Raw genomic sequence first — 22,107 nt, forward strand, 5'->3', positions numbered from 1 at the left:
ATCCTGTGCTCATCCCAACAAGTGCCCTCCTTAGTACCCATTCCCCATCTATCCCATCTCCCACCCATCCCTCCATCAACCCCGTTTGTTCTCTGTATTTAAAAGGCTTGAATGCTTTGCTTCCCTCTCTGTTTTTATCTTATTTCTCCTTCCCTCCCCCTATGTTCATCTGTTGTGTTTCTTAAATTTCACATATGAGTTAATCATGTTACATTTGTCTTTCTCTGACTTATTTCAATTAACATGATACATTCTAGTTCCATCCACATTGTTGCAAATAGCAAGAACCCATTCTTCTTAATTGCTGAGTAATATTCTATGTTATATATGTACCACATCTTTATCCATTTATCAGTTGATGGACATTTGGGCTCCTTTCATATTTTGGCTATTGTTGATAGTGCTGCTATAAACATCAGGGTGCGTGTGCCCCTTTGAATCAGCGTTTTTGTATTCTTTGGGTAAATACCTAGTAGTCCAATTGCTGGATCATGAGGTAGTCCTATTAACTTTTTGAGGAACCTCCGTACTCCTTTCCAGAGTGGCTGCACCAGTTTTCATTCCCACCAACAGTGCACAAGGCTTCCTTCCCCTTTCTCCATATCCTCACTGATACCTGTTTTTTCCTGAATTGTTAATTCTAATCATTCTGACAGGTGTGAGATGATACCTCATTGTGGTTTTGATTTGTATTTCCCTGATGATGAGGGATGTGGAGCATCTTTTCATGTGTCTGTTAGCCAACTGGATGTCTCCTTTAGTCCCATACCTTTTAAAAACTAATTTGGCATTGCATATCCAGATTAGAAAAAAATCATACACTTTGTTAGAGTGTTGGTACTTCAAAAATATAACCTAATTTTTAAAAACTGATCAAATTCTTTGTAAAACAGGTGACAATTGCAGCATGGCAGACACTTGGGAAATGTAATAAAATTTCAACAATAGAAGATGATTACAAAAAATAGTTTAGGACCATTAAATTTTAATACTGTTTTGCAAGTAGCATGAGGTTTTCAAAACTATTTTATGGACATACAGTGGTAATGTTAAGATAAAAATAGGATAAAAAATGTATATTTAATATGATTCCTTTTTTTCATTTTACACATGAGCACAAAATAATCTGGGAAATATATTAACTTAAACAATCATTATGTTTCCATAAAAGGGTTCTGAATAATATATATTTTCTACTTTATTTTTCTATAATTTTAATCTATTTTAAAGATTTTATAACTAGATAATAAACTTTACACATATCTTTTTAGCAGGGTTCATATAGACTTACTGTCCACAGACCCAACTAACCAGCTGCCTGTGTTTTGTAAGTAAAGTTTTATTGCAACACAGCCACAAGTATTTATTTACATATTGTCTATAACTTCTTTCATGCAAAAGGGCAAAGTTAAGTAATTGTAGCATCAGGATATTATGGCCAACTCACACAGCCAAAAATATTTACAAAATATTTATTTTCTGTACTTTTACAGAAAAAGGTCTCAGTTCATTATGTTCAAGTTTCAAATCAACCAAAATTTCTTAAAAAAAGGTTTTACACACCACAAAGTTATATAAAACTTTATTATATAAATGATTTCACTTATCAAACAAATTCTTTAAAATCCTATTTACATCTAAAATTGTGACTTTATTTAAAATATTACTACTTTATTTTTGTTTCTCAGTTTGTTTTATTTTTTTTAATATGAAATTTATTGTCAAATTGGTTTCCATACAACACCCAGTGCTCATCCTAAGAGGTGCCCTCCTCAATGCCCATCACCCACTTTCCCCTCCCTCCCACCCCCCATCAACCCTCAGTTTGTTCTCAGATTTTAAGAGTCTCTTATGGTTTGACTCCCTCCCTCTCTAACTTTGTTTTTTCCTTCCCCTCCACTATGGTCTTCTGTTAAGTTTCTCAGGATCCACATAAGAGTGAAAACATATGGTATCTGTCTTTCTCTGTATGACTTATTTCACTTAGCATCACACTCTCCAGTTCCATCTACGTTGCTACAAAAGGCCATATTTCATTCTTTATCATTGCCAAGTAGTATTCCATTGTGTGTATAAACCACAATTTCTTTATCCATTCATCAGTTGATGGGCATTTAGGCTCTTTCCATAATTTGGCTATTGTTGGAAGTGCTGCTACAAACATTGGGGTACAAGTGCCCCTATGCATCAGCACTCCTGTATCTCTTGGGTAAATTCCTAGCAGTTCTCTGCAGTTTGCAGCTACTGCAGGGACTACCCAAAATTATGAAACAGAAGAACTCTCCTCAAAAGAAACTCCAGGAAGTAGCGACAGCTAACAAATTGATCAAAAACGATTTAAGCAATATAACTGAACAAGAATTTAGAATAATAGTCATAAATTAATCTCTGGGCTTGAAAAAAGCATAGAGGACAACAGAGAATCTATTGCTACAGAGATCAAGGGACTAAGAAATAGTCATGAGGAGCTAAAAAATGCTATAAAATATTCCTACTTTATGGCAGAAATTCAAATCATTCAGAATGAAAAATATATACAGTAGCTTATTTTAAGTAAAATTAAAGCTTCAAATGCATAAGTAAGCTGTTTAGAGCCTTTTTTGTCTTTACAATGTATCTCTTTAAAGAGATGACAGAGAACAGTCATATTTAAATTATTCTATCTTGAAAATGGCTAATACTTCAATTATGACACTGTTTAAAGAACAGAACTCCGGGAAGAGAAGTCACTAGCCTCCCTCCTTTTTACTATTGTTACTGACTCACTTTGAGTTCTGAGGTAATGAGAAAAATAGTAACTCCCCAACTATGTAAACCACAGGGTTCTTTGTGATTCACAATTTAGTAGTGCTCTTAAGAAAATCAGAGCATTCCATGGACAATGGGGAAGAGATCAATACATGTGCCAATGTATAAAGGCCTAAAATCAGAGTTCTCAATTGGAAGGTACAGGATTCTATAAATGCTTCAGGGATTCCTTTCATTAAAGTGTTGCCTAGACATTACCCTTGATTTTCTAAAGAAGGCTTACGGAATGCTGATGGTCTGGAATAGAATTCTCCAATGTTCCTAAACTCATGCTAGATTTCTTTTCCTCTTCTTCCCACTATAATTCTAGCTTATTGACTTCCTGTTTTATTCCTTCTCTTTCCTTGAGAAGGGTTTGGCCCTCTTTGAAAGAATGATGGATCTGAAAGAACATTCTAATCATCAAGAACACTCACATTAAACCAGAAGTGATGCATACCACAGGCAGTCTTATAAAGAGATGAGACAGAAAGATATATTACCCTTTTATTACAGCTGAGTATATGCTCATGCTTGCCGAGGTCCCCAAATAATGCACACAAGCTACCAGGAGAGTCATTTCTGTTTTCTCAGTTCAGGTTTCTTTTCTTTTAACAGTGTTGTCAGGCAAAGTGGGGCCACATGAATACAAAAACAACTTGGTTAATTTGAAATGACTATGTTCAAATAAGTGAAAGAAATAATACATTACATTGCACCCAAAAAGTTCTCATAATGCAGAGAGACTCAGTGTGATAATGTCTTTTTCAAACTATTGGTTCCATCCACTGTGATCCTATCCTTGGTCTACCTCACAAATTCCCCTCAGATTCCTGTCTAGATCATTAGTCAGACTGGAGCTAGCTAGACCACAAGTTGATGCTCTTTCCTAAATGGACCTACCTATTCCTTATCTCATACTGTCCTTAGTATGTGGGAGTGGCCCTGCAACCTGAAGTCCAGAAGTGGTGTTTATACAGTTCAATTTTTGTCTAGAACACTTTTTAAATTGGCTGGACTCCTACCTACTGTGATTTTGGTCTATCTCTTGATTATGACCAGAAACATATAAATGCAATGTGGTCTTATAATCTTGGTTCAGAAAGTCAACCATGTAAATTATTTCTCTTTAACTCACTGATCAGAGCAACTTAGCATGAAACTGAAAACATTTTCAGACACTCATACAACATGATTTGTATTTGAAGTTTAGAAGGCTTTTCATAGGTATAAAATTATAATGTATAACTATGTATGTATTTTAGGGAAGAAATTTTCCTCTATCCTTCTGAGTTCTTGGCTGAGACCCCTGTAACAAAAGACAGATTAACAAAAGAAAAACAAGGAGAAGTTTATTAACATGTATACTTCATTTATGCATGAGAGACACACACCCCGGAAAGATAAGTAATGCAAAGAGGTGGCTTTAGAATTCAGGATTAAATACCATCTTAATAGGAGAAAGGGAGGGAGATGTAGGCTTCGTAGGGAGATTAAATATTTTGTTTTGTTTTGTTTTGTTTTTTTCCCCTTAGGAAAGATGAATGGGTTCTTAGAAGAAGAGATGGGAAGTTGGGTCATTTGTGACACAGTCCATCTGGGTATGGTGTCTTCTCCAGGTGTCCTCCCCCATGATAAAAATCAGCCCTCCTTGGTGGCAAAATTCCCTGGGAAGGGATCTATGACAATTGAGTTCCTTTGGGGGGGTCTTTTAGATGGGTGAGGAAGTTCAGAGAAAGCATTTGCTGTTTCTCAAGTATCTGTGTCTCACAAAGATCAGTCTGACAAAGAGGCATATTTTGGAGTGACATATTCTGTTGTCCTTTATTATATACACACATTTAATAACATAATACTAGGATCTCATTTTGAATCATTATGTTCTCTTATTCATATTTATCATTTCCTATCAAATCAATTTAGATGAAATTAAAATGTATTCTATTTTTAGCTTTTGTGATAATTTTCTTGGTATATTAATTCCATGATCATCTTCCTCCTCCCTATTTCTGTATCAAACTCTCAAAGTATCTTCTTTTTGCTCTCATGTTACCCATTAAAATGTCCTAGAAAAATCTTTTCTTTTCTCTGCAGCTGGACTCCCTAATCTGAATCAATATGTGTTCATTCTCCCTCATCATGATATGTGCGTGCAATATCTTATGCTGTATGATTTGGGCCACTATTTTCTAAAGGGATTGTAATTACTATTTTTAATTAATTAAGGCTAAAGTGTGTTGAAGAAATATAATTAAAAACAAAATTTCCTGCCAAAGCAGACAATCTCTTCACCAGGGATTAAGAGAAAGAAAATGATTTTATTATTGAATGAAAATTAAATCAGACTGTGATGCATAACACAGCAGTCTCATAAAGAGATAAGACAGAAAGATATCTCACCCTTCTGGCTAAGTATGTGCACCTCATGGCATACACCTTCTTCAGATAAACATTGACTAATCTGCAAGTGAGAAAGAGGACTAGACAACATTCATCCCACACAGTTCATCCTAACCTCATCTAGCATTTGAGGTGACCTTCTATGCTGGCTAATTGGTTTTATCCAACGGAAAAATAAACTTTTCATGTCTTCATGACAGGGAGTAGTTTTGGAGCAAGACACTGCAGAAACCCGGGGTCTATAATCCCACAGAAACTGGGATATAGGGCACATATCAAACAGATGGTTCCCAGGTCCTTGAGGAAGAGGCTTCTATAGCTTTTAAAGGATTCATATATATGTTAAAGATTCAGAAAAATAATTACAATTGTAATTCTAAATCTAAAGCAATGCTGTTAAAAGGGAGGTATGGGGGGTTTCTTTCCTTATTTTCAATAGGGAGAGTTCATTCATTCATTAATTCATTTATTATTTACCTATTGAAGTGATAATAACTGATGATATGTGTGCAAGATAATTCCTTTAGAATGTCTAATTTTCTATTTGGGACAAGTGTAGATACTTTTAAGCCAGAGAACTGATATTGAACATTAAACATTGAAATTGTGATCTTTCAACAACACGATAGCCTGGAAATTGGTATAAGGAAGATTTCTACTCCTAACTAGAATGATAAATAAAATTCAATAAATTTACCTTTCAAACACAGAGCTGCGTTAGAGCAAAATTACACATATGTGCACATGCGCACACACACTCACACACCCACACCCTTAAATGATGGTAGAAATGCATTTAGAATTTAAATTCAAAGTAATTAGATTAAATTCTGATGTTATGATAGCTCAGGGGGCTTTATATGAAATTTGGAGTGTTTGAAATACACCAAAAGAAAGAAGATATACATGGTTTTAGGGATACACAAGGCAATAATCTAGAACTGAGACCCCAGCATGAAGTCCAAATGCTGGAAATACTCCCCCCAACACACATACGCGTGCACACACACACACACACACACACACACACACACACACTCCTTCCATGAGTAGGGCATTGGAAGATTTTGCACAACTGCCCAAAGATATTCTACTATGAGGGGAAAAAGTGTATTTGTATTAAAGAATCAATTATAATAAGTATAAATGTAAAAAATATTTTATTTAATTTTCATAAAAGATACAAATCTGTAAGTTAGTTAAGTGATATAGAAAATGTGGAGTTGAGGCACCTGGGTGACTCTGTCAGGTGAGCATGAGACTCTTGATTTCAGCAAGGAGAGTCTACCCCTCCCCCAGTTGCTCATGTGTGCACTTGTGCACACTCTCTCTCTCTCAAAATAATAAATGAACTTTAAAAAAGAAAGGAAAATGTTGTGAGGTGGTACAACATATAACTAATAGGAATTTAATTTAGTAACCATAAGTAAAGAGATAGCTTCAGGAAAAAAAAATCCAAGGAGACAGTCTTCTTTGATGAATACAGAAACAATGTTAAAATAAATTGTGCCCTTCTCTTGAACAATAACAGCAGAAATCTCGCAGAGGTAGCAGAAAGTATTTAGTGTGCAGGATTCTGCAGTGCAAAACAGATGAGAAGTTGTAATGTACAATGTATAGCTCAATGCTGGGTAAAGGGTTTCAAGAAGAATTTTCTTTCCTCTAGTGAGTATATGCTATCTAACTTGTTCCATAAAGAACATATTCTAGAGAACATCATTTCCCACTCAATTATATTAAAATAGAAGAAAGGGCAAACAGGGAATTGAAATGCATGCACTTTAGAAAAGACACATAAAGAAGAACAATTTTTAACTTTATAAGAGCAATTCTCATCTGTGGCATAATGTTTATTCAATGATTTCCATTTTTACCACCTGCAAGACTGAGGTCACCTTATTTTAAAAGATTAAGAAATAAAGGATAATAGAATATCAAGAGACTAAGTATATCTATTGAAACCAGAAAGGGAAGCACAGGGAAATGTAAAAAAGAACCTTTAAAATTCATTTTCTTTCTATGCCTTTTTAAAAATGGGATTCATCCTTTATAATGGTACTTTGGTTTGGCCTACATATCTGAATGATATATAATCTTAAATTCTAAGGGTTGCCACAGTTGCTGACTTGGTTTGTTAATTTTTCTGTTGTTACGGAGTTATGCTGATGCTCTGAACCAACTGTATACAGTGCTAGAGTCCGCAGTGGGTCTAGACCAACTTACGTGAGTCTAAGAACAGGGGAAAAGATTCCTTCTGACATGAGGGACAGTCATAGGGGATGAGAAGTCCATGGTTTGGGGTCTGTGATGAATAAAGGGTCAGAAGAATCATAATATGATTTTGTTTTACTCTGAGTAATGAGAAATGAGGAAAACCCATTCTCATGGGTACATCCCCTAGTGCCGTCCAGCCCTAGATGTTCACCAGCCTCCCTCCCCACTTCACCCGCCTGTCAGCAAAAACCTATAGACTACACACGGGTCAGAAGAGACAAAGGAGAACACTACAGACCTGCACTTACTTTGCCTCTCGATGGTCCAAATGGGCATCTGTGAGGATAATGTTTGAGAACAAGTGAAACAGAGAGAGAGGATTCCTAGCGTTGTGGTTTAGAGCCATGCCCATCACAGATCTAGAATCTGTTTTATTCCTTAGTTTCTACTTTGCAAATTCTTGTCATTAGAAGTAGGTTGGTGCCGGTAAATTTTTAACTGATTTAACTAATATTTGTGTTTTTTTTTTTTTTTTTTTTAGATATTAGACAAGATAGATCCTGCAATTTTATGTTGCTCTGACATGTTTGTTCCTTTTTCCCCTCCAATTATCTGTGAAAATAGCAATTGGTATAAAACAAATGTTGGAAAATAAAAGTTTCTGAAACTATGCAATAAACTGGGAAGAAGACTCTGTAAAGGAAAGTGTAGTGGTTCTCCAGTCAGCCAGATTTGAATCTTAGACCTTTCCAAGTAACGACTGTGTGACTTTGGCAAGTAAGTTAACTTCTCTGAGCACTAGTTTTGCCACTATGTATGCCATCCAGCACAGTGATAACACATTAAGTTTCAAGAAACTGTACAAATATTGTAAAATCACTATATTAATACATTGCATTGAACTTGGCATTTAGCTGTCATTTGTTTTACCATGTAAACAACAAGGGGGGATATTCTATTTGCTTTCACAGTTTTAGAAGAATTTCAAACTAACACCAAACTCGAAATTGACATCATTTTAATAACAATCAGCTTTCTCTTCTGTATAAGATACTTCTGCTGCACTGCCTCACATCACCCTAACCTCGTCCGCAATCACAGCTATAGCTGCGGATGACAAGTCTACCTGAGCCTTGGCTAAAATAGTGACAATGACACTTGATACATACTTGCCAGTCAGTAGAATGTTTTCAGTCCCCCATATGAGGGAAAATCAGTCCAATTCCCTTTTACATGAGAAGGAGAACAGTAAATGTATACTGTCTTGTCTCAGGCTATGTTAACTATCACAATTTCAGTTACCATATGGTTGATGAGATCTTTATTTTCTTAATTTGTGAAGAACCTTATTCTAGTTCATTATTTAATAACATTAAGTTGATTGGTTGTAGTGATCAAGCAGTCACATGTAGGCTGGATGCATGCCAGAATATGGGGAAAAAATACTACAGACATTAAAGTCCTGCCTCATCCAAAAAGTATTTAGGGATTCAGTGTTTCAAAGGGTTTTCAGGACATTCCCTTAAATGTCAAGAGCAAGCTGTTGCTCCCTGAGCCTCTGCCAAGGAAGAGTCATCCTTAGTGAGTTTCTTTGGATTTGGGAGAGTATACTGTATTTGGGTATATGGCTGAAAACTGTGAGATGATGCACAAAGATACTAGTTTTGACTAGGGCCGAGGACAGTGAGCTCTGCCTCAGGACCAGAGTACAGTGTAAGTGCTCCAGACGTGAAACTTACCTGAATGTTCAGTGTCTTGTTACAGGTGTCAGTGGTGGGTATAGGAGCTTTCTGCAGGTTCCACCACGCAGACAAAGTCCATGTCATTTGCAGCAGAAATCACCTGCCATATACAAGATAATTCTCTTGGTGAGCTATTGGTCTCTAGTAGCATTCTGAAGTTATGATCATGTTACATTCAACCATAGCTGCCTGTAAAATGTTAGGAAACATCAGATACACTATGACTTAAGGGCATAACAGACCGTTCTAATAACAATCTTTTGTGTATCAGAAATTGTCTAGTTTTTATTAGTCTGAGCTGGTAAGACATTACAAGGACGTCCCATGAACAGGTGGTCCAGACTCTCATCTAACCTGCTTCTTGGGCACAGATGCCCCTCCCTGATCTACATCTGGGTCCACAGAGGGAAGTGTCCATGGCTACCTGACAGAAGTGGAAAATATCTTGGATCTGGATAATAATAGGTTTGTCTGGTATGTTGATGTGAGCTGTATACTACATACTCTATCACAAGTCACCCTAAAAGATGGAATGAATCTTTCCAATGAGCATTTCTGTGAGCAGTTTACCTGGCCTTTTATATTGTCTGAGGCAAGGACACATATGGAATCAGGCACTGGTGTATGGATGTCAGTCATGAGTGGCAGCGGGCAAGATTGAAAAATCAATAAGAAGTAAGTCAAGATGTGGACTATACCACCGGCTGGTGAATGGATAAAGATGTGGTATATATACAATGGAATATTGCTCAGCAATAAAAAAAGAATGAAATCTTGCCATTGCAACAATGTGGATGGAACTAGAGTGTATTATAAAATAAGTGAAATAAGTCAGAGAGAGACAGATATCATATGATTTTACTCATATGTGGAATTTAAGAAACAAAACAGATGAACATAGGGGAAGGGGGGAAAGAGAGGGAAACAAACCATAGAGGACCCTTAACGAAAGAGAACAACCTGAGAGTTGATGGAGTGAGGTGGGTGGGGATGGGCTAGACGGGTGATGGGCATTAAGGAGGGCACTTGTTGGGGTGAGCACTGGGTGTTATATGTGAGGGATGAATCACTTAAATTCTACTCCCAAAACCATTATTGCACTGATGTTAACTAAAATTTGAATTAAAAAAAGAAGTAGACTATAGATAGACCTATGGGAGGGAGTACAAAACGTGCGGATCTTATGTCTCTGCACACACACACACACACACACACACACACACACACACCACAGAGCATCTGCTATCTAGAATTCAGTGAACAAATAGGTGGGCATAATGTCAGCCAGCCTGTCCCCTTGATTACTCCTGTCACTGCAGGGGGCATGCATGGTGGCAGGCAGGGTTATATGATGCCTGCCCAAACAGCTAAGCACTTTCTCATTAAGAGTGATGTAGGTAATGGTATGACTGAGTATTCTATCTGCCAAGAGCAACTGCCAATGATGAGCCTTCAATATGGTGTCATAATTCAGAAAGAACAACCAACCGCTTACTGAGAAGTTAGGTACATCGGACCCATGCACCCTGGAGGCAACAGGCATTCGTTATTTTGGGATTTCCTTAACTTCTCTCTCTCTGCTTTGACTACTTTTAAGGGCTCACATATTTTCTTATTTACCAAAAGGGATATGACGTAACATCTTCCAGACCGAGGGACTCATTTATGAGAAATGAAGTATGACAATGGTTGAATTCATACACTGTACCTATTATTCTGTATACCATTACTTCAGAGAAAACAAACAAACAAAAACAGAAACTGACTTCACAGAACAGTGTAATGACCTATTAAGGGCTTTGTTAAACTCCTGTCTCAGAAACCACACCCAGTATATGTATACTGCATGTACCAAGCTATGGATGTGGCTAAAACCTGGATCTTTTTCCTCAGTATCTACAATAACAGGTAATAAGTTTGGTCCTTCTTAGCATTACTTCGAGAAGCTTACTTGAGAATTTTTGTTTTCTGCCTTGCAATTGTATGCTGTGCTGCATTTGTGTCTCTATTTCTCAGCAAATGAGAGATCCTTTCAACAGAAGCTAGTGAGATGTTTACTAAACCTGGAGTCATGGCTGCTGACGGACCTCCAGGTCGGTGAGCCTCTGGTGAGGTAGCCCACTCGAAAGGTTACTTTCTATTTAGCACAGTGTCAAACTGTATCCTCCTCTGGAAAATATTGGTGTTTCAAGAAGGCTTACAGATACCAAATCACATTAGAATCTGTTGCAATTTCCTAATCAGACTTTAATATCCATGCAATAAAGTAATTCTTTTGTAGTTATCATACATTTAATAAAAGAGTAACAAATCCTAACTGATCAAATTGAACTATAGATTTTACTGTATCACTTATAAAGATAGCACTAGATGTAAGTAGAAGATTTAGTTAATCTAATATTAGTTAAGACTTTTTTTTTTTTTTTTTACCAAGATGGTGTTAGGCAACTGTCACTCATAGTTTTTTTTGTGATAACACATTTTGCCAGGAAAATCTGTTGCTGTTCTAACAATCCAAATCTAAATTAGTGATTTTCCAACATTTTGACTATAATCCACAAGATAAGATAAAATACATCTTAACATCTTCAAAACACATACACGAGATAAGTTTCCTCAAAATGTCTTTACCTTTTCTGCTTTGCAATTAGTAGCAGAAATCAGGAATAGACAGCTATCTAGTCAGCTATCTAGTCAGTGAATCTAAAATTGTTAAGCAAAAAGCCTCCCCCTGTGAGGAGGAATACCATATTAATCAGAAGCTCAAGGAGAGCCATTCTGGTGCCATGGTGATTCATTTCTGAAAACATATGTATCTTGATTGTGGAAAACTTAAGTAAATTCCTCCAGAACACATTTAATGATACAACTCTTCAAAACCAATGCCCCCTGTACTAGTCAGGGTTCCCCGGAATGAGAAACCTTGTGGGATTTATAATCTATAAATTATAGGAAATGGCTTCTGTTGATTATGGAGGCCGAGAAGTTCCACGACGTTTCTACAGGCTGGAGAACAAAGGATGCTACTGGTATGATTCAGTCTGAGTTTGAAGGCATAAGAACCAGGTGAGCTGATGCCTGAGGGGACGGATCCCCCAGCTCAGGCCTAAAGAGGAAACTTGCCCTCCCTCTGCCTTTTCATTCCATTCAGGCCCTACAGGATTGGATGATGCCCATCCCCATTCTTCTTTACTCAGCAATCTTCTTTCCTCAGGCTACCAATTCAAGGTAGTCTTTTCCAAGTACGCCATTACAGAAACACCCAGAAATAACATTTTACCAGCTTTTTGGGCATCATCAGTCGAGATGACACACAAAAATTACCGTAACAGCCTCTAACTTTGAATACAGATGGGAATGATCTATGACATGGCATATAAATCTTTTAAGGAAAAAAATAACAGATAAGCAATTTGGAGTGAGTACTTCCTTTTTGTTTCTTCAAAACTGTGATACTTATATCTAGATATCCATACTTAAATTCCTCTTGAAGTGACAGGACCCTATGTGGTATCTATAGCACATAGCCTGAATAAATGTTCTTTCTCTACCTTCTGTCCTGCCTTGTGTGTTGGAAAGCAAAGACTCGTTGTATAGAATAAATCTGTGATAGTCACACAAAGCAGATTTTCTTACCTACTCTTCTTATAATTCATTTGCGGTCGACAAGAGAATTCTAGATAAACAAATATGCTTTCTTTCTCCATTGCTTTCCTCCTAAGATTAATGTTTAATTATGCATTTCTTGAACATTTTCTTTCATTTGAAAGGCAATGGATAGATGCCATAAATTCTAATCAAATTAAAATTATGCCTCAATGTAATTAAACCAATTTGAAAATGGTTGCCTCTAGAAACCAATTTTGTGTATTAGGAGCAGTAATAAGTAGTTTATTTTGAATATGAGCACCCCAAAAGAGATGAACAAAAGTATTTTGACAAAGCATTCTTTTATTTATAAGGTCCTCCTTAATAACCTAGCAAACAGTGTTGTTGACATTTAATAAAAATGCTTCCATAGATACTTAGGTAGAAATTATTAAGTCATTTGTATGGTTTTGTGTGTGTGTACCATGCCAGTTTCATAAAAGAGCTGAATGTCTATGAAAAGAGTGTCTTTATAATTTAAAGCTGTGGCAGCCACTATTATTATGAGCCTTTCAGCAGTGATCCACTCTAGGGTGCACAGGTCAAGCTAGTCTGCTGATGTGTCTTTTAACTAATTTCAAGGCCAATGAGTGGTCAAATTTCCTGTTTAGCCACATCTTCCCCAAAGAATCTTCAGGCACATTTTGGTTTTTCTGCTGAAAAATTCCTCTAACCCACCACTCACAAGTACAGACAAGTATGCAAATTTCTCCCATGGCTTTTTTTTTTTTTTTTACATTTGATTTTCTACCTTGAAACTATTTTTTGCTTTTTATCTTCCCAAATAAAATTTGATGCATTGAATATCTTAACCATTCCTTAATTTTTATGTGGCTATCTGTATATGAACTAGTAGCCATTATATATTAGATTCTCAGTGAGTATATACTGAATAAATTGCTCAGGGAGTAACTGGATTATTTTATTTGCTCAGTCCCCAAATTCACAGAAAGTAGCTTAAGAATTTTTCCCTGTATCAACTGCCCAAAAACAAAGAAAAAAAGGTTTATCAACTTTGAATAGTGTTTCTTTAATTATTTTTGTTTGTAATATGCAAGCATTAACCCCAATAATGTATTCAGAAGTTACTTTGATAAGCCCCTTCCTCTTATTTTGGTTAATTTTATTTATCTTATTTTTGGATGCATAAGTAAGTCACATGATTGTGAAGATAGGATTGTAAGACAGCGTGTACTTGACAAGTGTCACATCCCTCCTGTTCTCTTTCTGTTGCCCCCACTGTCCACTATTCTGCCCTCTCACTCTCACTCCTGCAGGTAGTTGATCTCATTAATTTCTGATTTACTCTTCCTGAGTGTGTGTGTGTGCACGTATGGACGTATTTTTTTCTTTGTACGAAAAGAGCGTCAAATAGATATTCCTTTGCATTTTGCTCATTTCATTCAGTAATCTAGCTTGCAAATCACACCATGTCAGCTCATAAAAATCTTCCTTATTTTACAACAGGACAGGACTCCATTATGTGGATGCACCAAAACCTTTTTAACTATTCTACATTTGAGCATTTGTGTTGTTTATAACATGTTGTAAACATAGCTTTACTGCTATGAGTAACTTTGTGCAGATGTGTTTTTATATTATTGGAGTTGCATCTTCATGGTAAATTTCCATAAATGGGTCAAAAGCTCAGCCTGTGTGTATATTTATTAGATAATGCAAAATGTCTCTGCATAAGGGTTTTCTAAGTTATATTACCACCAGAAATGTGTAAGTGTTCTTTTTTCCCTAACCTCACCAACAGTTTCAATCATTTTTATTTTTTAACCAACTTTAGAGATGATAAATGATGTGTTTGTGTAATTGAAATTTACATTTTCTTTTTTTTCCCCAATATATGAAGTTTATTGTCAAATTGGTTTCCATACAACACCCAGTGCTCATCCCAAAAGGTGCCCTCCTCAATACCCATCACCCAACCTCCCCTCCCTCCCACCCCCCATCAACCCTCAGTTTGTTCTCAGTTTTTAAGAGTCTCTTATGCTTTGGCTCTCTTGCACTCTAACGTCTTTTTTTTTTTCTTCCCCTCCCCCATGGGTTTCTGTTAAGTTTCTCAGGATCCACATAAGAGTGAAACCCTATGGTATCTGTCTTTCTCTGTATGGCTTATTTCACTTAGCATCACAGTCTCCAGTTCCATCCATGTTGCTAAAAAGGGCCATATTTCGTTCTTTCTCATTGCCACGTAGTACTCCATTGTGTATATAAACCACAATTTCTTTATCCATTCATCAGTTGATGGACATTTAGGCTCTTTCCATCATTTGTTTATTGTTGAGAGTGCTGCTATAAACACTGGGGTACAAGTGCCCCTATGCATCAGTACTCCTGCATCCCTTGGGTAAATTCCTAGGAAATTTACATTTTCTATACATGTGATCAGACATCTTTTCATAGATTTAAGGGTTATATTTACATATTTTTGTGAATTGTCTGTTTACCTTTTTAATTTATTTCTCTATCATGAAGCCATTATGTTTTTTAAAAAGATGTTAACTGCATTGAGATATAAATTGTGTATCATACAAATCAACCATTTAAAGTGTACTAAGAAAAAAATAGCGTAGAGTGGGTTTTAGTATATTCACAAGGTTGTGTGACTGTTAGCACAGTCAAGTTTAGATTATCATCATCTCAGAAAGAAACCCTGTACCCATCAGTGAGTATGCTCCATTTACTTTTGGTCTCCCATCACCCACCAGCCCTAGGTGACCACGTATATATTTTCTGTCTCTATAGATTTTTCTTTTCTAGATATTGCATATCATTGGAATCATCTGTGTATCTTTTGTGACATATTTCTTCTACTTAATGTTTTCAAAGTTCATCTATGTTGGAACATGTACCAATACTTCTTTTTTACTGTCAAATAATATTCCATTGTATGGGTAGACCACCTTTTATTTATCCATTCATCAATTAATGGATGCTTGAGCTGTTTCTACTTTTTCACTATTATGTATAATTCTGCTACAAACATATATTACTACTTTTTGTGTGGATGATGAATATTTTGATTTGCAGGGGGAGGGGAGGGAGGGGGCAGAGGTTATATACCCAGCAGCGGAATTGCTGGATCACATGAAAATTCTGTTTTTGAGGAACTGTTTTCCTAAAACAGAACAAACAAACAAACAAACAAACAAAAAACAGCCACAAAAAGTGGATTTGATGACTCCAAAGTGGCTGCCTCAGTTTACGTTCCTACTAGCAGTGTCTAAATCTTCTAGTCTCTCCACATCCTCTCCACCACTTATTCTCTCTCTACCTCTCTCTCTATCATTATAGCCATCTCAATAGGTATGAAATGGTATTCAGTGTGGTTTTTATTTGCATTTCTCTTAGAACTAGTGATGTTGAACATCTTTTCATGTTAGCCATTTATATATCTTCTTTGGAAAATGTCTTTCCAGATCCTTTGCCCATTAAAAGGTAAATTAACAGATTTTATTATTTTAGAGAAGTTTTAGGTTTACAGCAAAATTGAGACAAAGGTAGAAAGATTTCCCATACATTCTCACTCCCATACATGCACAACCTCCCCTATACTCTGCATTCCCCTCCAGAATGGGACATTTGTTATAATCCATTAGCCGACCTCAATGCATCATAATCACCCAAAGTTCACCATTTACATTAGAGTTCACTCTTGGATGTGTACATTCTACGGGTTTGGCCAAATGTGTAATGCCATTTACTCATAATTACAGCATCGTATAGAATAGTTTCCTTGCCCTAAAAATCTTCTGAACTTTGTCTACTTATCCCTCTTCCATGATAATCCCTAGGAACCACTGACATTTCCATAGTTTTGCCTTTTCCAGAATGTCATTTAGTGGAAACATACAGTATATATAGCCTTTTCATATTTGCTTCTTCCAGTGAGTAATGTACACATACATTTCCTCCGGTTTTTTCATGGATTGATGGCTCACTTCTTTTAAACACTGAATAATATTCCATAGTCTAGATGTTGAAGTTTATCTGGTCAATAGCCTAAGGACATTTTGATTGCTTCCAAGTTTTGGCAATAATGAATAAAGTTGCCCTAAACAACTGTATGCAGGTTTTTCATGTGGACATAAATTTTCGACTCCTTTTGTTAACTACCAAGAAGTAAAATTGCCGGATCTTATGGTTAAAATGTTTAATTTTGTAAGAAATTGTCAAACAATCTTCCAAAGTGGCTGTACAAGTTTGCATTTTCACCAGCAGTGAGAAGAGTTCCTATTGCTCCATGTGCTTGCCAGCATACATTTGTTTTAGTTTTTATTTTTGAGAGAGAGAGAGAGAGAGATAGAGAGAGAGAGCGAGAGAGAGAGAGACCAAGTGGGGGAGGGGCAGAGAGAGGGAGACACAGAATCCAAAGCAGGCTCCAGGCTCTGAGCTGTCAGCACAGAGCCCAACACAGGGCTTGAATTCACAAACCACGAGATCATGACCTGAGCCGAAGTCAGATGCTTAACCCACTGAGCCATCCAAACGCCCCCACATACATTAATCTTTAAAAGAATAAAATATTTAATTATCCAAATGGCTTCCTGTCAATATTTATTTTCTAAAACTGAATGTCATTTATAGTTAATTTGCAAAAGTAATATAGTAATCTGAAAAAGGTTAGATTTGTAGATTTTTCAGAAGTTATGTGAATTACCAAATGTCTTTTGCACTACTGAGTAGAGCCCAAGAACACATTATGAGTCAATCTATATTCAAATTTAGAGCTTTTCCAAATATGAAATATTCATGTTGCAAACAAACACTCTTTGAGGAGACTAAGCTATTAATATATTTTTTTAGATGGGCAGTAAGACATCAATGTCCCAGTAACTCTGTATATGAATTAATAGATATAAATGTATTAATGTGAAATTTGAGTAATCGTGTGCATGTTACCTGCATTATATAAATGAAATTCAGTATGTAATTAGAAAGTCCAATTATCTTTTGAACTATACCACTCTAATATATCATCCACAGCTTAACATTTTTATTAGTATTATAATCTCTGATTAATTTTGGTATCTATGTTTTCCTTGTCTATTCACATACTAGTAAAATGATATGAGTTTCTTCATTTAATGTCTTTTCTGGTATGATATCCTAAGCTTATTTTCTATTTACTTACCTTGAAATGACAAAATAGAAAATACATGGTTTAGTCTGGAAGCTTCTGATCCTTTCTGACATTAATAGAGTTATGTAGATAGATTTTCCCCAAAGTTGAAGTATTTGAAATACCAGAGCTATTTACAAAGACAAATGTGAGAGCTCCCTCAAGACTTGAGCAAATAATATTTCCAGAGGATAAATATACATGTATTTCTTCTGATTAGAGAACAATTAGGCTTGTTCCTTCATAGCTACATAACGAAGAATGATACTTGTCTTTTTGTAAAGGAGGCAGTTTGGTTTTCTGGCCACAGACTCTTATTGATACTTGAGCTTCAACAAATAATCACTGGATTTAAAGTTGTTAACTTTAATAGACTCATAATTCTGCTGGTAAGAAACTGTATAGCAGCAGTTTACACAGTCCTTCACTTAGACTGTCTTTAAGTATTTCAATATGGTTATGTGAACCTTAGCTGTAATTTAATTATTTAACCACTATTCTGAATTGCCAAAGAGTGGGATTTAAAATATAAGATTGTATGGGAAAATCAAGCTTACTTAATATTTTTTATTTGTTAGCTAAAGGTATCATATACTTATTAGAATTTTTTCAAAGGATTAATGTAGGTAATGTTTTCATGGAACATTGGGAAGTAAATGGAAGTGCCATTATTACAGGCAAGCTTCTTAAAGAATTTGGCTTTTATGAAAAGGAAGCAGGATTTCTAGATCAGTAAATATTTGTCCTTAATAATGTATATACATAACATATAACTATATATGTAATATAAATCTTTTGTTTGTGTGTGTATAAAACCAGGCCTATTTTTACTCTATTGTAAGTAGTTTTAAGTATATCTGCTTTTTTTGATGGACTAGAGGCATAGCTGCAAGGAATGGCTACAATAGAAGCATACATTAAATACATACATACATACATACATACATACATACATACATAGTGATTATTTACAGTTCAAAGAAAGCTTTTGGTTTTTCCCCCCAAAACCATCACTTCTATTTTCCAAATTTTAGTGATTGGACAACCTTAGATAGAGTTTACTTCACAAGGAAGCAGAGCTCTTCCAGATGTGTTCCTGAAGTGTGCTTAGGGCAGAAAAGCTTCTCTTGTACTTCTCTTAGGAAGTAAGTATATTCAGAAATTCTCTGGGCTTTAATATGTGAGATGGGCAATGCTTTCCATGCATCATCTGCTGTGTCCAAGGTGTCCTAAGAGGTCTATTTGGCCAGCTAAGCAAATGTCTTAGTCACCATCTTTCAGGCTCTGTCAACTTTTTTTTTAATTAAACTTTATATATTTTTTTAATTTACGTCCAAATTAGTTAACATATAGTTCAACAATGGTTTCAGGAGTAGATTCCTTAGTGCCCCTTACCCATTTAGCCCATCCCCCCTCCTACACCCCTGCCAGTAGCCCTCTCTCCATATTTGTTCTCCATATTTTGTTCTCCATATTTATGAGTCTCTTCTGTTTTGTCCCCCTCCCTGTTTTTATTTTATTTTTGTTCCCCTTCCCTTATGTTCATCTGTTTTGTCTCTTAAAGTCCTCATATGAGTGAAGTCATATGATATTTGACTTTCTCTGACTAATTTCACTTAGCATAATACCCCCCAGTTCCATCCACATACTTGCAAATGGCAAGATTTCATTCTTTTTGATTGCCGAGTAATTCTCCATTGAGTGTGTGTGTGTGTGTGTGTGTGTGTGTGTGTGTGTGCATGTGTATATATATGCGTGTGTGTGTATATATGTGTGTGTATATATAAAACATCTTCTTTATCCATTCATCCATCAATGGATGGATTTGGGCTCTTTCCATACTTTGGCTATTGTTGATAGTGTTGCTATAAACATTGGGGTGCATGTGTCCCTTCGAAACAGTACACCTGTATTCCTTGGATAAATACCTAGTAGTGCAATTGCTGGGATGTAGAGTAGTTCTATTTTTAGTTTTTTGAGGACCCTCCATACTGTTTTCCAGAGTGGCTGCACCAGCTTGCATTCCCACCAACAATGTAAAAGAGATCTCTTTCTCCGCATCCTCACCAATATCTGTTGTTGCCTGAGTTGTTAATGTTAGCCATTCTGACAGGTATATAGTAGTATCTCATTGTGGTTTTTATTTGTATTTCCCTGATGATGAATGATGTTGAGCATTTTTTCATGTGTCGGTTGGCCATCTGGATGTCTTCTTTGGAGAAGTGTCGGTTCATGTCTTTTGCCCATTTCTTCACTGGATTATTTGTTTCTTTGGGTGTTGAGTCTGATAAGTTCTTTATAGATTTTGGATACTAACCGTTTATCTGATATGTCATTTGCAAATATCTTCTCCCATTCTGTCTGTTGCCTTTTAGTTTTCCTTATTGTTTACTTCACTGTGCAGAAGCTTTTTATTTGGATGAGGTCCCAGTAGATCATTTTTGCTTTTGTTTCCCTTGCCTCCAGAGACGTGTTGAGTAAGAAGTTGCTATGGCCAAGATCAAAGAGGTTTTTGCCTGCTTTCTCTTCAAGGATTTTGATGGCTTCCTGTCTTACATTTAGGTCTTTCACCCATTTTGAGTTTATTTTTGTGTATGGTGTAAGAAAGTGGGCCAGGTTCATTCTTTTGCATGTCGCTGTTCAGTTTTCCCAGCACCACTTTCTGAGGAGACTGTCTTCATTCCATTGGATATTCTTTCCTGCTTTGTCAAGGATTAGTTGGTCATACGTTTGTGGATCCATTTCTGGGTTCTCTATTCTGTTCCATTGATCAGAGTATCTGTTCTTGTGCCAGTACCATACTGTCTTGATGATTACAGCTTTGTAAGACAGCTTGAAGTCCAGGATTGTGATGCTTCCTGCTTTGGTTTTCCTTTTCAAGATTGCTTTGGCTACTCGTGGTCTTTTCTGGTTCCATACAAATTTTAGGACTATTTGTTCTAGCTCTTTGAAGAATGCTGGTGTTATTTTGATAGGGAATGCATTGAATATGTAGATTGCTTTGGGTAGTATCGACATTTTCACTATATTTGTTCTTCCTATCCAGGAGCATAGAATCTTTTTCCATTTTTTTTATGTGTGTGTGTGTGTGTGTGTGTGTGTGTCTTCTTCAATTTCTTTTGTAAGGTTTCTGTAGTTTTCAGTGTATAGATTTTTCACCTTTTTTGATTAGACTTATTCCTAGGTATTTTGTGGGTTTTGGTGCAATTGTAAATGGGATCGATTCTTGATTTCTCTTTCATTGTCGGTGTATGGAAATGCAACCAATTTCTGTGGGTTGATTTTATATCCTGCAACTTTGCTGAATTCATGAATCAGTTCTAGCAGTTTTTTGGTGGAATCTTTTGGGTTTTCCATATAGAGTATCATGTCATCTGTGAAGAGTGAAAGTTTGACCTCCTCCTGGCCAATTTGGATGCCTTTGATTTCTTTGTGTTGTTTCATTGTAGAGGCTAAGATTTCCAATACTATGTTGAATAACAGTGGCAAGAGTGGACATCCCTGTCTTGTTCCTGACCTTAGGGGGAAAGCTCTCAGTTTTTCCCCATTGAGAACGATATTAGCACTGGGTTGTTCATATATGGCTTTTATGATCTCGAGGTATGATCCTTCTATCCCTACTTTCTTAAGCATCTTTATCAAGAAACGATGCTGTATTTTGTCAAATGCTTTCTCTGCATCTATTGAGAGGATCATATGGTTCTCGTCCTTTTGTTTATTGATGTGATGAATTACGTTAATTGTTTTGCAGATACTGAACCAGCCCTGCATCCCAGGTATAAATCCCACTTGGTCACGGTGAATAATTTTTTTGATGTATTGTTGGATCCATCTGTCAACTTTTTTAAAGTGTTCACTTTATTTGAGCTAAGTGAGATGGCTTCTATATAAAAGAAGCATCCTGGGGGATATTCAGTACTAACTGAACTATCTTCAGAACTGCTCTCATTCCCTCGCTATTTACCTGCCCCAGTCTTTTGTATGGCTTTCCTATTTTCTACCCCATATCTCCCCAACCCCTTTCACCCCCAAGCCCCATTTTAGTTGAGCATCTTGACTTGTAGTATAAATGAGTGACATTTCAGATTCAGGTATTGTATTTTCTCAGTGTTGTGGCTTTGCTCAGGACTAATCAGCCATAAACAACTCTTCCTTTATGCAGATGTTCAGGGCTGTTATGGC

General features: G+C 36.3%; 1 long non-coding RNA gene across 1 annotated transcript; it reads left to right on the plus strand.

The window, feature by feature from the left end:
• Window positions 1–643: 643 nt before the first annotated feature.
• On the plus strand, window positions 644–20,183 carry LOC121016527 (uncharacterized). The gene is made up of 3 exons (XR_005784336.1): window positions 644–760; window positions 2,302–2,304; window positions 20,146–20,183. It is a non-coding gene; the product is annotated as an uncharacterized LOC121016527 (long non-coding RNA).
• Window positions 20,184–22,107: the final 1,924 nt, after the last annotated feature.

This window comes from Herpailurus yagouaroundi, unplaced genomic scaffold (assembly GCF_014898765.1).
Source record: "Herpailurus yagouaroundi ecotype Mexico unplaced genomic scaffold, PumYag 211, whole genome shotgun sequence".
Classification (NCBI taxonomy): Eukaryota; Metazoa; Chordata; class Mammalia; order Carnivora; family Felidae; genus Herpailurus; species Herpailurus yagouaroundi.